Source organism: Felis catus, chromosome E1 (assembly GCF_018350175.1).
Source record: "Felis catus isolate Fca126 chromosome E1, F.catus_Fca126_mat1.0, whole genome shotgun sequence".
Lineage (NCBI taxonomy): Eukaryota > Metazoa > Chordata > Mammalia > Carnivora > Felidae > Felis > Felis catus.
The window spans coordinates 32,606,747-32,624,442 of NC_058381.1; the positions used below are offsets into that span (position 1 = coordinate 32,606,747).

General features: G+C 38.9%; 1 long non-coding RNA gene across 19 annotated transcripts in view; it reads right to left on the bottom strand.

The window, feature by feature from the left end:
* Positions 1 to 17,696, bottom strand: part of LOC102901561 — a 178,902-nt gene that overhangs the window by 110,317 nt on the left and 50,889 nt on the right. For 14 of the 19 annotated variants that reach the window (XR_006589583.1, XR_006589578.1, XR_002149095.3 and 11 more), the window contains one exon: positions 13,675 to 13,760. This is a non-coding gene — a long non-coding RNA (uncharacterized LOC102901561). Of the gene's footprint in view, positions 1 to 12,445; positions 12,516 to 13,674; positions 13,761 to 17,696 lie in introns of all 19 variants that reach the window. The other 5 variants (XR_006589574.1, XR_006589573.1, XR_006589571.1 and 2 more) reach the window with 1 other exon arrangement.

The window sequence follows — 17,696 nt, forward strand, 5'->3', positions numbered from 1 at the left end:
ATCGAAGATTGACCAAAAGAACCTTTATATTTTCTTCAGTTTGACTAATTGAAACAGGTTCTTCCTGCCTCTAGGCCCCTGACCTCCCTCTCACCAACCTACCCTTCCAGAATCCAGGTAGCCTAACCACAGAAGCCCTTCCCCTCTCTTTTCTTAGAAAATTTACTTTAGAAAACTTGTTATTATAAACTCTTTCTCTTCCCCTTTGAGATGTAAACCTTTTAAAAATCCTCTGTGGGAGGGTAGTAGCCTAACTTTGGTGGGTGCCTTGCTCTAAGTTGTAAAACTGCCTCCTGTCATGAAGATAAAAGAAAGTTTACTTTTCCATTAGTCAATCAACAAACACGGCAAATGGCCTTAGAGTTCCCCGTCCCCACCCCAGCTCTTAAAAACTCTCCAGCCTTTTGGTCCAGTAGAGTTCAGTTCTGGTTTCTCTCACCTATTACAATAGCCTTAAGTAAAATCTCCCTTGACTGTTCAACTTCATCCAAAAACAATTTTTGTTTCAACAAGACAATGTCTATTGGCTATGGAGGCAAAATCAAAGAAAGGTCCTAGGCATCTTCTCTGACAGCGGACTCTATATATTCAACTATTGGGTGAATATCTGCATGTGGATATCTGAGAGACTTGTGAAACTTCACATGCCTAAAACCTAACTCCTAAAGTTCACCAACGTCCCTCCCTCTCCCATCCCACCACCTACACAGAAATTGCTCCTTCTGGCTATTTCAGTAAATGGGAGCTTTATTGTTCTGGTTGCTCAGGTAACTACCCTAGAACTCATCCTTACTCCTTTCTTTACTTTTTCCCATATCTTATTCATTGACAAAATCCACAGAGTTTAATACAAGATATATTAAGGATTCATTTCTTACCCCTTAAGCACCTACCACCCAGTTCAAGCCACCATTTTCTCTTATTGGAATTACTTTAAATACATTCCTAAATTTATTCCTTGCCTTTCTGATCTTGATAACCCTCCCTTTTTCGCCCCCCACCAAAAAGATGGTTCTTGACCAATAACACAAATATCCTTTGAAAAGAGTCTCCTGTTCAAAATTTGTTTTGACTTCCAATATCAATCAGAATAAAAGCCAGAGACCTAATGTCTTTATAGTGGAGTGTAATGACATAACTGGGCCAGGAAGGGTGGGGGGTGGGGGAGGGGAAGATGGGTGGTTATACCTTGAAGACCTTTGTTAACATTCCAGAAAGACTTAAAGAGGTGCCTGGTTTCCCCTACAGGAGTTGGTAGCCATTATTACTTTTAGGGGACTAGAAGATGATTTTTTGCCACACAATATTTATGAGCTGACATCTCAATTCCCTTTCAATCTTCTCTCTTGTATCTGACAGTTCATTTTCTATACAGTGATTGTTTTAATCCTCTAAAGAAGGGCACAATTTTGTTTTGCACACAAGATCACACTATGTTTTGTATGTGAGAGCATACAGACAAAGCCAGAGTCCAACTGGTTCTCCATACAAAGCATTTTTTCATATTTGTGTTGTCAACTGACATAACTTGTCAGGCCTCCACCGTGTCTTGTTTGATTAAAATGGAAAGTTACATCAAATAATATCCCTCTTTTAGGTCATCTTCCCCGAATCTCTTTCCCCATCCACCTCAACTGTATCATATATCTTTAGAACAAAGACTTTGAAGTTGGAAAGTGTTGGAAGAGAGGCTTTGTGACTAATCCTTGCAGATAAAGGATGGCAAAAGGTCTCTAATGTTTTGCATGCAACTTGACCTTGCAAAAAAGGCCAAACAGCAATTATAGGAAAGGCAGCAGGCAAAGATTGTTCCTTTTCTTTGTCTAGTACATCATGGTGTCTTCAAACATACTGAAGTATGTGGCTGTTATGGATTTTAACTTGTTGGCTCAAGGGTGAAATGTATTTTTGGAACACCTAGAGTTGACAGGAAACAATTTATAAAATTTAGGAAAAGCTTTTGGAATCTGTTACTAATAGGTATTGGTTAAATGTGAGCATAACTGCCATGTAGCTATTTTTCTTTTTAATGAGAGGAGAGCTAAAATATTCTGAATAAAATTAATAGTGAAAAGTCCATGTTTTTGAAGCAGGTAGTCTGTCTCTGAGCTCTATCTACCCCTGCTCTGCACAAATCTGAATCGAAGTGTGGCAAAGTGTCAGCATGCCAATTCAGGACCCTCCTTGCAAGAGTGATTGAGTTGCTTCCAGAAAGAATTGACTATAAAGAAGTACAGAGACACATGTGAGGCAAGCATCCTCATTAGAAACCTACCTTGAAACAGCAGCTATGTGAAGGGAGGAACAATTCTGAGAACAGCATGCTGTCTAGCACCCAGATTTACCTCTCCAGCATGTGAGCTCATGGTGCTGATAGGGAGAGAAGGAAGGATGCTGGCTAAAGCTTTCTGGCTCAGTCCAAATAACTAGCATCACTAGGCAAAGGTATTCTCCCTCTTCGACACTGACTGGGTTTGGCATGTTCAGCTTTCCTTTTCTGCTTTCTAGTGTTGACTAGCTTTCTTCCAGTTGGAACATTTCTTTTTCATGCAACCAGACTGTTAATAAGCCTTGGCAGAACAAATATGTAAGCAAGATGGCATTAACATTATTCTCTAAATGCATGGTGCAGAAGCCCACTACCTGAAAGGCTCCTTTCTACCCACCTATAGTATAAGCACTCTGACTTTACTGCAAACCACTTTTTGTAGGAATTCTCAGGGTGGTTTCTCAAGTGCCCTGGATGTTGTCCTGTGCTCATTCTTTTACTCAGCTATCCTCACCAAGGTTCTGTATCACTGTCATTGCTGTCAGCATCTGTTATCAAAGAACTGCCCCTGCCAAGGGCCCAACACTTTCAGGTTCCAGAGCAATACTGGCTTCCAAGCAGAAGTGAACACATTATCTTTCTAAGACTGCCCTGCAATGTGTCACCTGGACTTAGAGTTGAATGCTTGCACCTCTAATTATAGAGAATACTTTAAGATAATGTTTTTTGGGCTTTGTTTTTGTTTTTGCTTTTTGGAGCTTCTGGCTCTGTATTTCTAATCTCAGACTTTAAAAAAGTCTCTCAGATCAGCGGGACACATACACTATGGAGCAGAAGCCATTATGATGCTATTCTCCATTAATACTTTTTTTTAAGTTTATTTATTTATTTTGTGAGAGACAGAAAGCACAGGCAGAGGAGGGGCAGAGAGAGAGAGGAGAGAGCAAGAATCCCAAGCAGGCTCCACGCTGTCAGGGTGGAGCCCAATGCAGGGCTGGAACTCACAAACCGCAAGGTCATTATCTGGGCCAAAGTCCGACGCTTAAATAACTGAGCCACCCAAGCGCTCCTTCTCCATTGAGACTTATTAATATCATAATGATAATTGTGACAGCAAACCACCTACTGAGTGTTTAGTGAATGTCAATACTGGTCCAAGCACCTAGCATGTATTACTGAAAATTCTTGAAACAATGCTATAGGCTCGGTGGTATTCTGGCCATTTCACTGGTATAGATCCTGAGTCTCGGGGGAATTAAGTCCAGTTTGATAGCTACTGCTGAAACCCAGCTTTATCTGATTCCAAATCCACTACAGTGTACTGTGATTTTCCTACTCCTTCCTTCACCTATTCTCCTAGGGATCATATGCATATTCCTCTCCTGTCTCTCCTAAATAGAATCCATTTGCAATCTGCATATCAGCTCATTAAAAATAAAGTAGAAATAAGGAGAAAATAAATCAAATTCAAAAGATACGCACAGATAGTCAAATTTAAATTTCCGTTTGGGACTCAGGGCATTCTGCCACATTTAGAAATAACTGTATTTTCAATCTACGTAGATCAAATATTGCAGTTTATGATTTGCGTGTGTGTGTGTGTGTGTGTGCGCACGCGTGTGTGCATGTGATTAAGACACAGCCGACTTAGCAAAGCTATCAATTAATGGATTTATTCCTTTATTCAATAGCTCATTATTAGGCACCTAAAATATGCTTCAATATTGTGCTAGGTCCTGGAAAATTAACAATAAAAAATAAAACTGTTTTATTAGTTTTAGTCTTTACCTAAATACAGTTAATAGTCTAGTAGGGGCAACTAGCTTTTAGCAAAAATTATACAAGTATTTAATGAATAAAATTGTGTTAAGTGTTAAAAAGGAAGAACACAGTATGACCTGAAAGCATTTAAGGCATAAGATATAATCCTGTCTGGGTTGAACGTTTAAAGGGAAACGTTGGGTGGGGATTATAGCTAGCTTTTAGATCTTTGTTGTTGTTTTTCCCAAATTTCCATTTGCCATATCCAATAAAGGGTAATTACCATAATAGTTAATATTATATCAATGACAGCATATGCAGAGCCCCTGGCATAATACTTGGCACATAGCACATACTCAATAAACAACAGTTCTCTTCTTCTCCTGATATCCCTGCCATGTATGCACTTTCTGTCTCACCTTCATGAATCACCAATTTAACTAAATCTAAGATAACAGTTTGATAATGAGAAATGCTTTTGTCCTCCCTTTTGACTAACTCATTTTTAATTTTTTTTAATGTTTTTTTTTTTTGAGAGAGAGACAGAGTGTGAGCTGGGAGGGGCAGAGAGAGAAGGAGACACAGAATCTGAAGCAGGCACCAGACTCAGCTGTCAGCACAGAGCCTGATGCAGGGCTCGAACTTGTGAACTGTGAGATCATGACCTGAGCCAAAGCCAGACACTTAACCAACTGAGCCACCAAGTCTCCCCTAACTCATTTTTCTTGCTTTCTTCCTTCCTTTATCCTTCCTTCCTTCCTTCCTTTATCCTTCCTTCCTTCCTTCCTTTGTTTCTTCTTCTATCTAGATCTTAAAAATATCTTCCTTGACACATGCTATGGTACCTGAATGTGTGAAATACAGGACATAGGCATGAACAACTGTCTCTAATATTCACACATACCACCTCTTTTTCTTGTATTCCATCCATCTTTTGCTATTATTCCTTTTGAATCTCACATCATCTTGGATATTCCTAAGTAGTCCACTCTATTGGTTTCACATGTTACTTTATGTTGTCTTGGATGTTCTCATAGTAATGATCTATTATTTTTATATTTGGATTTTATTTATTTATTTATTTAAAAAATTTTAACGTGTATTTATTTTTGAGAGACAGACCAAGACAGAGCATGAGCGAAGCATGAGCAGGGGAGGGGCAGAGAGAGGGAGACACAGAATCTGAAGCAGCTCCAGGCTCTGAGCTGTCCGCACAGAGCCTGATGTGGGGCTGGAACCCACGGACCATGAGATCATGACCTGAGCCGAAGTCGGTTGCTTAACCAACTGAGCCACGCTGGTGCCCCTGGGTTTTATTTTTAATTCAAGTTAATAAAAATACAGTGTAGTGTTGGTTTCAGGAATAGAACCCAGTGATCCATCACTTACATATAACACTCAGTGTTCATCCCCAAAAGTGCCCTCCTCAATGCCCATCACCCATTTAGCCCATCTCCCCCTACCTTCCCTCCAGTAACCCTCAGTTTGTTCTCTGTATTTCAGAGTCTCTTATGGTTTGCCACCCTCTCTATTTTTATCTCATTTTTTTCCTTCCCTTCCCCTATGTTCATGTGTTGTGTTTCTCAAATTCCACATATGAGTAAAACCATATAATATCTGTCTTTCTCTGACTTATTTCACTTAGCATAATACCCTTTAGTTCTATCCATGTTGTTGCAAGTGGCAAGACTTCATTTTTTCATCATTGAGTAGCATTATATTGTATATATACCACATATTCTTTATCCGTTCATCAGTCAATAGACATTTGGGTTCTTTCCAAAATTTGGCCATTATTGATAGTGGTGCTATAAATATTGGGGCACATGTGCCCCTTCGAAACAGCATTTTTGTATCCTCTGAACAAATACCTAGTAATGCAATTGTTGGGTCGTAGGATAGTTCTATTTTTAATTTTTTGAGAAACTTCCATACTGTTTTCCAGAGTGGCTGCACTAGTTTGTAGTGGTCTGTTTAGATAAACAGAAATGTTTAGATAAACATTTCTAAGGTAAAATATCTTGCACTGTCCATAATATTCAGGTTTTATTTTCCAACTAGTTAAGCGTAAAAGTGTTGTGAGGTTATCCAGTTCAGTCGATGAGAATATGCCTCTGCACAGTTAAAATGGTTTTTAAATGTTGCTAAGCAATTAACCCATCCCAAATAGATGGACTGGTCCCCACATGACTGCTGCTTGCAAAGTCGCCAAACTCCTAAACTCATCCCCTGGAGCATGCATTATAATGACTACCATGTCCTTTAATAAGTTACTGTTAATATAAATTACAGAGGTTGTCCTGGGTTATGTCATACCACCCAAGTTTTAGCCAAGACAGGGAGGGGTCTCTATAAAACATTTGTTCACTCAATTGATTGTTGTTGAAATAAAGGGGGAAAAATGAAGAAAAGAATGTGGCAAGATACTTTTTTCAAATATTTGAAAGTCAAATTGAATGCATTATGTCTAATCCCATGATGGCAGATCTAGGATAAAAAGGGAACAATCCTGAGACCAATAAACAAGGGGTACAAAAAGGCATACTGTGATACCCCACAAAGAAAGTCTTTATGGTAGTTAGGATTGTTGAACAAAAATGAATTGGTATGCTATATGGTCACGATCTCCTAACTTCTGAGATAACAAGACTGACAGTGGTAAATGTTTCTCTCTGTCCCAAAAATAAATAAAAACGTTGAAAAAATATTTAAAAAAAAAGGGGGCGCCTGGGTGGCGCAGTCGGTTAAGCGTCCGACTTCAGCCAGGTCACAATCTCGCAGTCTGTGAGTTCGAGCCCCGCGTCAGGCTCTGTCTGGGCTGATGGCTCAGAGCCTGGAGCCTGTTTCAGATTCTGTGTCTCCCTCTCTCTCTGCCCCTCCCCCATTCATGCTCTGTCTCTCTCTGTCCCAAAAATAAATAAAAAACGTTGAAAAAAAAATGTTTCTGTACACGGGGAATTTTCTTTGACTGGGGGCTTAGTTCAATGCTCTCTACTTTCCTTAGCTCCTCTAAATTCCCATGACTCTAAAGCCACTTTTTGTTCTTTAATTACAGTCAGGGTGTGTGAGTGGGGAGAACACATGTCAGGGTAAGAAATCTTTAAGAATATATTAAATAAAGTTTATCAAGTAAACAAAAAATTCTCCATAATTAATCCATGCAAAGAGTAATTAATAATGCATTGCTTTTTTAAAAGTCTGTAAGTTATTTACCTTATTTTTATCTAAGAACAACTTAAAACAGAAGTGGCTTTGAACTCTAGAGTCAAAAAAATCATGATTTCATGCCCATAGTGGTCAGTGAATACAAAACAGTAAGGAGATGTGTTTGAACAACTCTATCAAATTGACAACAAAAATGGATGGATTGAGGCGCCTGGGTGGCTCAGTAGGTTGAGTGTATGACTTCAGCTCAGGTCACGATCTCACGGTCCATGGGCTCCAGCCCAGCATCAGGCTCTATGCTGACAGCTCAGAGCATGGAACCTGCTTCAGATTCTGTGTGTCCCTCTCTCTCTCTCTGCTCCTCTGCCTCTCTCCCTCCCTCTCTCTCTCTCAAATAAACATTAAAAACAATTTAATAATAAAAAAATGGATGGATTTTCTCAGTGTTTCTGGATCTGCCCCAAGCATACAGTTCCTCTTTTCACTATGGTAGTTGCTTTTACAGTTTCAAAACAATGCAACGATTTCTTTTCCAATTGATTTCATCAACAGGGTAGTAAAGATGAAAGAGACCCAAGGGACTGTCTAATCCCACCCCTTCCATTCTGCGAGGAAATATGCTCACAGAAGCAAACACGACGCGAAGATGGAGTAAACATTGCATACATCCTAATTAGCCGTGCTGACTATCTCACTGCATGACTCCCTTTGCTAAGACCCGTGGGGCCTTGTTAACCTCATTCTAGGGGTCCTGTATGGCTTGGATACCCACTTAGTTAATCTAGTCAAGCATCAGCCCAAGTTAGATTGAGTCAGTATTGATGCTGGGAGTCCTGGAATCCTCAGTCCTAATTCACTGTGGCTTAGCAATCCTTTGTTGAGTATTTATTATGTCCCACACTCTCTACATAAAGTCCTGAATGTACAACTATAAAAGACATAAAATCCTCATACTCAAGGAAGTCTCATGTAGAGCAGAAGACAAACAATATAGAGTAAAAAAGGCAGTAAATGTTACCATATAGAGACACAATATGAGCAGATGGGGTGAGATTTGGAATTGATTCAGGTAGCAAAAGAACAGGACTTTACTTACTGCAAGTCTCTAGTGCTTAGGATGCCACATGGCACAATTCCAGAAAGAAGAATGTGGAAAGGCACAAAATCACGAGTCAGGAGAGAACAAGTTGGATTCATGATGACTAAAATTGCGTGTGCACATAAAACATGGTGAAAAATGAGGCTGGGGGTTGACCCAGGAACCAGATCATTGAGAGTGGAGTGGTCACACCAGGGGGTTTATGTTCCTCCTGGGAGCCAACAGAGAGAATTTAAGTGCGGCAGCAATCACTTTGTTTCCTGTGTGTAGCAGGGAGGAAACGGTGTATGGCGAGATGGAGAGAGGACACTGAGTAAGTCACTGGAGAAAAAGAGAACTCCTGGGCGCTGGCTAAACAGGCCAAGATTAAAAAAAAAAAAAAGAAAAAAAAAAGAAAAAAGTGAACATGCTAATAAGGATCCCTTGCCATAACCTTGCCATGTCCTTATGTTGTTACTTAGTACTTGATCTATCACTTCTTTCTAATGCCCTTCTCAAATCTGAATCTGAATTAACGTGCTACAAGAGTTTATTTTCTCCTTACTCAGAGTGCCCCTGTCAAGACAATGTTTAAGTCCCAGGAAGAGTGTTCCTGAGAGAGATTGCAGGATGTGATAAGATTCAGAGAGGAAGAGAATATTGCACAGGGCTCAGGGGGAGCTGGAAGTTCTCTGTTTCAGCTGAATTGTGGCCTGTGTATCTGAACTAGGTAGACAGAGGTACACAGGGGGCGAGACCACAAAAGGCCATCCTGCATTGGGTTAAGGAGTTTGAATAGAATTCGGAAGTGGTATAAATACCCTGAAGAGCTAAAACACAAAAATAGCATAATCCAGAAAATGCCAAAAGTCAAAATATAATAATCTCCAGGGAGACATATTAGCTCTATAATGACTCAAGCTCTTATTGAAAGAATACCCATGCGAAATACTTTATATTGAGAAAATGGAAGGCAAATAGATAAATAACTCAGTAATTTTAATCTGCTTTTAGGTCTTTAATATGACTGGTTTATTTGTTTTGTTTTTACTCCCCCCCCCCCTTAGTCATGTTGAAAGTTGAGGCATTATCCTCTTTCCCACATCCACTTACTGGGAGTGGTCTGGGATAGCTAAGGACAGGAATGTGGATTGTTTGCTAAAATCATCTTAGTATAGACCTGGATATGTCAATGCTCAGAAAAAAAGTAAAATGAAGGGAGACAGTGCCAAGTTGAGACCAAAGTCTCCCAGATAGAAGTGGATGGTTACCAGGGGCTCAGAGGGTTGATGGATGGTTTATGATGGTTCAGAGTTAGTTCTAGATGAGATAGACAAAGATGGGAGTGAATAGGTGAGGCAATAATGACTAATTCAAAAGTGAGAGATATTTGGAACAGTAAGAAATTCTAAAAGGAAATTTTAAAAACACTTACAGGGATCTAACAGGGACATAACTAGAAAACATGTGCAAGGGCCACACTGAAACTGCCTTCTAGCAAATTACAGTTAATCTCTCTCTCTCCCTCTCTCTCTCTCTCTGTCTCTCTCTCTGTCTCTCTCTCTGTCTCTCTCTCTGTCTCTCTCTCTCTCTCTCTCTCTCTGTCTCTCTCTCTCTCACACACACACACACACCATAGACATCAGAAAACTTTTTGTTGTTACTGTACCCAGTCATGTTGTAAAAATAAAAGTACTCTCCTACTCACTTTTTATGTGCCAAGTTTTATATTACTTATATAATCTAATCCTCCCTCAAATCCTAGGAAATAGGTACAATTACCACATCCAGTTTAAGATCAGGAGTCTGAATCTCAGTGATGTTAAATAATATACAAGAGTAAATGGTGGGGCGCCTGGGTGGCTCTGTCAGTCAAGTGTCCGACTTAGGTTCAGGTCATGATCTCACAATCCATGAGTTCCAGCCCCACATTGGGCTCTGGGCTGACAGCTCGGAGCCTGGAGCCTGCTTTGGAGTCTGCGTCTCCCTCTCTCTCTGCTCCTCTCTTGCTCACACACTGTCTCTGTCTCTGTCTCTCTCTCTCAAAAATAAATGAACGTTAAAAAAAAACTAAAACAAAGGGTAAATGATAAACCTTTTTGGAAAACTTATAATTACCACATGACTCTGCAATTCATTCCTAAGTATACATCCAAGAGAAGTGAAACATGTCCATACAAAACTTACAGGAAATGTTCATAGCAGCATTATTTATAAAAGCCAAAATTGGAAATAATCTAAAAGTCTATCAACTGATGAATGGATAAACAAAATATAGTACATCCATAAAATGGAATATGATACAGAAATAAAAAGGAATGAAGCTCTGATACCTGCTACAAGGTGGTAAACCTTGAATCCACTACAGTATGTGAAAGAAGCCTCCACAAAAGACTATGTAGTGCATGACTGCTTTCATGTAGACAGCCATGAATAGAAAAAGCTGTAACAACTCAAAGTAGGTCAGTGCTTGCCAGGGGCTGGGACCCAGCTGTGGGAGAAGAGGAGGGAAAGGCTAATGACTGTTAATGGGTTCTTTTCTGGGATGCCATGTTTAAAATTAGGTTGTGGTGATGGTTGCACACAGTTCTGTAAATATACTAAAAACACGGAACTGCATACTTCTAATGGGTTCATTTTATGTGTGAAATTTATGTCAATAACTGAAATGGTAAGAACCAGGATTTATATGCAGTCTGACTATAGTACCTGAACTTGTAACTAATGCACTAATTCATCTTCTACATATATATGGGTGTTGTCATCCCTTGGTGGCATCTATGAAGTGCAGAAGACTCAGTTTCCATAGATTCTCTTACCTCCTAGCTTCACCTAAGTGATAAAGTTCATGCAGTGCAAACTATCAAATGAACCCTCCTCTGCTTTGAAATGACAAGTATTCTGTCTCTTTTCTACAGAAAATTTCTTCACTGAAGTTTCCTGATTTTATTCTCTTCTATCTCTTCTCTGACTTTGCTCCAACTTCCTCTATATCCTTCTCTCTGTTGCTTGTTCTATGGCTGCAAACATTTTCAGATGATTCTTATTAGAGAAGAAAAACAGAACAAGACACCTTCCCGTGTCCTTCCTTCCCTCCTCATCATGTCACATGACCTCTTGTTTCATGGCTGCTAAACTTATAAGAGATGACTTAGTTCCATTTCTCCAAAATCCACTTAGGTGAAACCTCCTGCCCTCAGAGTGACTTACATCTCTACTGCTTATCTGTTCTTTAAATTCACCTTCTAATTGCCTCCCAATGGCCAAATCCTGCAGACTTTCTAACCCCCAAATCTAGAGGGAAAGCTGAGTCAGAAGGCATCAGGTTTTGGCTTCAGTCAAATTCTTCCACTCTCTGAGTCAAAATTTTCCTTTATTTAGTACAGTAAAAGGTATTGAAAATATTCTGTTGGAAACACTCATCTACACTAAGAACACTGTACATACACCTAATATATATTAAATAATCTGAGTTAACACTTCTGATTTCAAGAAACGAAGAGATAAACTTCATCTAGTGCCTTTGATAGAAAATATATAAGGTGAAGGTAGGAATGCTTCTTTGAGGAAAAATAAAACTAGCACTCGTATAGGCTTCATTTATTTCAGTTTTAATGTGGTATATATGAAAAGATCTTTAGGATGCTAAAAGGCAATCTAAATTAAACCCAGGTTGTAATAATTATTTTCTATTTCATCTTGAAATCAAATTCTGCTGGTTTTGCCACTTTCATTTAAGTGAAGCACATACTATCTGTTATGAATGATATGCATAAATTCAAATATCCTTAGATGGAGAGAAAATTTTAGAGCTCTCACTATATTTTGCTACCAGTGCAAAGGCAAAGCTTTTCAAAACTCACTTACAAAAAATATTGCATGGAGTCATTAGCAAGCGGGAATAATCACTTCTAAAACCCAATGATTCAACAGAGGCTATTGACGATATCCTCAACAAGCACATGTAAACTGTCAATACCAAGTCCAATATCCCCATTCGCATTCTTTATTGGATTACAGATGTCTTGCTGGAGGTTAGAAGGTGAAGACATGTGCCCAGAAGTAATCACAGTAAATATAAGCCTCATTTGTCTTTATGGTTGGTATCAACAGGCTACTGGGGCAATAATTTTAAAATAATGAAAGAACTTCATGTGCAATTAATTTCTTACATCATTTCCAGTTAAGAGCCAGTAGGAGGAAGAATTTTACCCCCATAATCTTGATCCTCTGGTATTACTCCTGCAAATACAGAGTGAAAGGGATCTTGAAGATCTAAGTAAAAGTATCAATTACTTGACTGTAATATTGTAAGATTATCCTGGATTATCCAAGTGGACCTAATATAATCACATGAGTCCTTACAAGATTTTTCTCTGGCTGGTAGCAGAAGATGACGTCAGAGATTTTAAGAACAGGGATTCAACATGCTCTAGTTCGTTTAAAAATGAATTAAAATGACAAGGAACTGAATTCTTCCAACGACCTGATGGTCTATGGAAGCAGAGTCTTCCCCAGAGCTTCTAGATAAGAGGCCAGCTCAGCCAGCATTTTGATTTAGACCTTGTGAAGCTCTGCACAGTGGATCCAACTGAGTCTCCTTGTGCTTAGACATCTCAGCATGAAACTGGGAGATAATAAATGGATGTTATAAGCCACTAAGTTTGTGGTAATTTGTGACAGTGGTGATAGGAGGGTAACAAGAAGCCTTATATGCAATTTATAATGATGTGATCAGCCTTGATATGTTTGATATTGGATGCATTTGACACTGAAAATGACAGAATATAAGCTTTTAAACTTGCAGTCTGTCCATGAAAACATACATGTACAAACAAGCTTTACAGAAAGAACTGAAAGGCGCCATCACTGGAATAGCTATGTGTTTTATATCCTTGGATACGACAGAAACAGTAATACATCTTTGCTGAATATATATTATGGTGTTGTATGTATGCATAAAAGATAAAGCAAAACTATTTTTGATTGGAGTATACTTTTGAATTTAGTATCACAACAGATAGTCTTTATGTTCCTCTTGAGGATGAATGAATTAAACTTGGTCTTCAATGTGTTGGTTCTGTCCATGTAGCCAGTATAAAGCAGCTGATGTGAAAATAATTCTTCTGCCTACAAGTGACAGGGAGAGAGGCATGTGGGTAGCTCAGGTAGTTAAGCATCCAACTCTTGATTTCCGCTCAGGTTATAATCCTAGGGTCATGAGATTGAGCCCCTCATCCTTGCCCAGCACGGAATTTTCTCTCTCTCTCTCTCTCTCAAAATAAATAAGCATTAAAAGAAAGTGACAGGGAGAGAATTTGAATACCCTCAATGGTTTCTAAAGGCGATAAGCCTGTTTTCTGTAACTGAGAAGCATAGTCTTTGACATTCTTTTAAATACCTTGTGCAGCAGGTGTATCTTAATGGCAATTTCAGTAATGGTTTGAAGAGCTCCTCACCATAAGTTGACTGTAGTTTGATTCTGCCCTGTTAGAAAAATTTCAGGAGCCCAGTCAAAGGAAAATATTATCCACAATTTATACATTATGAAAACCAAATTACTTGTCAGACAGACAGAAAGTACACAGCAGTTCTGAAACTATCACATGTGTTGTTCTCTATTAATTATTATAAGTTTCAGGATCAAGTGCATTGACTTAAATGCAGATATTCAATTCTCAGGAACAACTTATTCCTTTTTCCTTGTACCCCAAGCTCATCAATATACTAATTTAAATTTTTAATCATTCATTTAGAAAATGTTCATCTAGTACCTATTGTGGATCAGGAGATTTGCTATATCAAAAGTAAAAATTTGCAGAAGTCCTGGCCCCTGTTCTCAAAAAGTTCACTATGTAGAAGAAAGACATATTCAAATAATAATTGAAACACAGTGTGGTCTAAGTAAGAATTAAAAATAATTGTGTACCAAATAAAAAGAACTTAATATCATGTTGAGTCAGAGAAGAATACCTAGATGAAGAGATACTTGAAAATTTTGGAAGATAAGAAGTAGATATGATGTCACAAACTTGCCTGAAATGTAATAGCGTAATTGGAAATGGAATGAGCATGTTAGTTCTAGTCAGATAATGAAAAGGCTCCCATGTTATATGTAAAACAGATTTTAGACTATCTAGAAAAGAAGATGCATTAAAAGGTATAATCAGGGGCACCCGTGTGGCTCAGTGGATTAAGCGTCTGACTCTTGGTTTCAGTTCAGGTCATGATCTCATGGTTTGTGAGATCGAGCCCCGCATCAGGCTCTGCACTGACAGTACTGAGCCTACTTGGGATTCTCTCTCCCTCTCTCTCTGCCCTCCCCCCACTCAGAATAAATAAATAAACTTAAAAAAAGGTATAATCATGGGGATATAATGATAAGTGCTTTAGAAATACAACTCTGGCTGTGTTGAAGAGAATGGATTAAGATAAGGACAGCTGAATACTTCATTTATAGGATTACATTTATAAGAGATTTCCAGAAAAAGCAAATATACAAAGAGAGAAAGATGATTAATGGTTGCTCAGGACTTACAGTAGGAGTGAGGATTGACTCTAATTCCACAAAAGGGTTCTTTCTGAGGTATGTAAATGTTCTAAACTGAATGGTGGTGATGGTTGCATAACTATACGTTTACAAAAATAGTTGAAGTTTACACCTTTAGTAAGCCTATTTTGTGATGTGTAGAATATCTTAATCAAGATATTTAAAAAGTGGCTGGTACTACTCTATACTTCCTCTTTAAGTGGTCATTGGAAATGGGCTATTGAAGCAAGGCTGCTACCTTGGGCAGGGAAGATTTGCGGCTGATGTGAGCCTTGAGTGCACTGACAGCTGAAGTGGTTTTAGGACAGCACTCCAAACAATGGGGGCAAAATGTTTTTCCTTGAAGAAGGATCTGAGTGTTGCATCATAGTGCCACCACAGAGATCTATAAAATTTCTTAGAGAACACTGAGAAGATAGACTTAACTAAAACAGACATGCTTACCTGTGTTTTGAAGAGTAAAAAGAGATACATTTGGACAACTGACATATAGAGGGCTTTAAAACATACTTTTAATTTGCAGAAATTCAGAGTTAGGTGATTATGAAGGAAAGTGGCATAATTAAATTGATATTTTAAGAGAGCTATTTATGGGCACCTGGGTGCCTCAGTTGGCTAGGCTTCTGACTCTTGATTTTGGCTCAGGTCATGATCTCAAGGTTCATGAGATCAAGACCTGCATCAGGCTCTTTATAGACAGCATGGAGCCTGCTTGGGTTTCTCTCTCCCTCTCTCTCTGCCCCTCCCCTGCTCGTTCTTTCTCTCTCTCAAAATAAATAAACATTTTATTAAAAGCTATTTAAATGTACAGTTCAGAAGGATTAGAAGGGAGAGAACTTTGACAATTTAATTTTGTAGGTATCTATAAAGAATTTTTTAAACATGAAGGATGTAGGGAGGAGCCAAGATGGTGGAACAGCGTGGAAGTTTTTTATGTGTCTCACATCCACGAATTACAGTCAGACCGACACTAAACCATCCTACACACCTAGAAAACTGATTGGAGGACTAACACAACAATCTGCACAAACCGAACCACAGAATTCAGCAGGTATGCAGCGCAGAGAGGGGAACTTGGGAAGTGAGAAGCCGCAGGAAGGGAGGTGCTTTTGCGGGTGGAGAGAGGACAGAGACAGGGGTGGAGAATACGGGAAAAGCACCCCTCCCCAATAGGAGCTGGAGAGAAAGTGGAAAATTGGAAACAGCCACAGGGACTAAACTGAAAGGGGAGAAAGGAGAGAGGAGAAAGGAGAAAGGAGAAAGGAGAAAGGAGAAAGGAGAAAGGAGAAAGGAGAAAGGAGAGGGTTTAAATTTCATTAAGACTATAAACAAGGGGAGCACAAAGGCTGCAACTCTGCAGCTCAATACCTGGCAGTGTTCTGGTGGGAAAGGTGAATCCCCAGGAACAGAGTGGGGTCCAGGAGGTTCTCAGGCCACACAGGAAAAAGCGGCTCCACTGAAGGAAGGACATTTGGTAGAGACTGTTGAAGTCACCTGGTCCCAGCAGACCCCGGAAGGTGGCCACATTCGCTGGTGCTGGGGCAAGGCTGTTAAGGGTGAAGCCTGGTTCCAGATATGTGTAGTGATTTTCCATAATCCCTGAAAAGCTGCTGCTATACTATCTCATGAACTTATTCTGGGGCGTTCCTGGGTGCAGCCGGTATTCAGCCATTGCTCGGTGAGACCCTTCCACAGAGGGGTGGAAGGGGTCAAAGCTGTAGTCCTTCAGAGGTAAGGGGCCGGGGAAAATAGCCACATCTGACACAAAACTTGGGAGAGAGGTACTGCCTGGGGCCTGGTCGCAGAAAGTGAAAAAGTGGGGAGTGGACGAGAGCTAAAGACAGAGGACAGGTGCGCAATTGCTGATCCGGGAGAACAGTGGGTAGCTGGGTGGCACCATTTTCACCACTCCCTTGCATGTACATACACAACTGGAAGCACCGCAACAATCCACCCCAGTAGGCTAGCAACGCCACCTAGTGGAGAGCAGAGCTGTTACACTGAGACCCGCCCAACTGGGCCAACTTTGCTCTTCAAGAACACAAGTCTCACCGCCAGCTTAGTTTATGGACTATGAAGTGCTACACAGACTGACCTCTAGGGGAAAACTAAGTAATTTCAGTCCTACTTCAATCTGCTGGCAGGTTCATCTATTCAATTTTCTTTCTGTTTTTTTTTTCTTTTTCTCTTTTACACTTCTTTTCTTTTTCTTGAATACAGAGAGAGAAAAATTCATTTTTATTAAAAATATTTTCTTTAATTTTTATCACTATATTTTTTACTTTTGTGTAAAATTTTTCAAATTCGATTTTACTTCCATCATTTTATTTTAGTCTACTTCAGTGTATTCACCTTTTCAAATTTTCAAACAATTTCCTTCTTTTTCTTTCTTTTTCTTTTTTCACTTTTTCATTTCTTTTTCTTGAATGCAGAAAGAGAAAAACTTCATTTTTACTGTCAATTTCTATTAAAATATTTTTATTTAATTTTTTACTATATTTTTGCTTTTAGGGAATTTTTTCAAATTCTATTTTACTTCCATCATTTTATTTTAGTCTATCACCATGTATTCACTTTTTCAAATTTTCAAATGATTTCCTTTTTTCTTTTTTTTAATCTTTTACCTTTTTTAAAAACCTTTATTCTCTTTTTCGTTTCTTTTCTTTTTTCTTAAATACATAAAAAGAAAAAAATCATATTTATTTTTAACTTTTATTTAAATATTTTTATTTTTTTCTACTATATTCTTTACTTTTGTGTACATTTTTTCAAATTCTATTTTACCCCCATCAGGGTACTTTAGTCTACTTCAGTGTATTCATTTTTTTCAAATTCTCAAACAATTTCCTCCCCCCCTTTTTTCCCTCTAATCT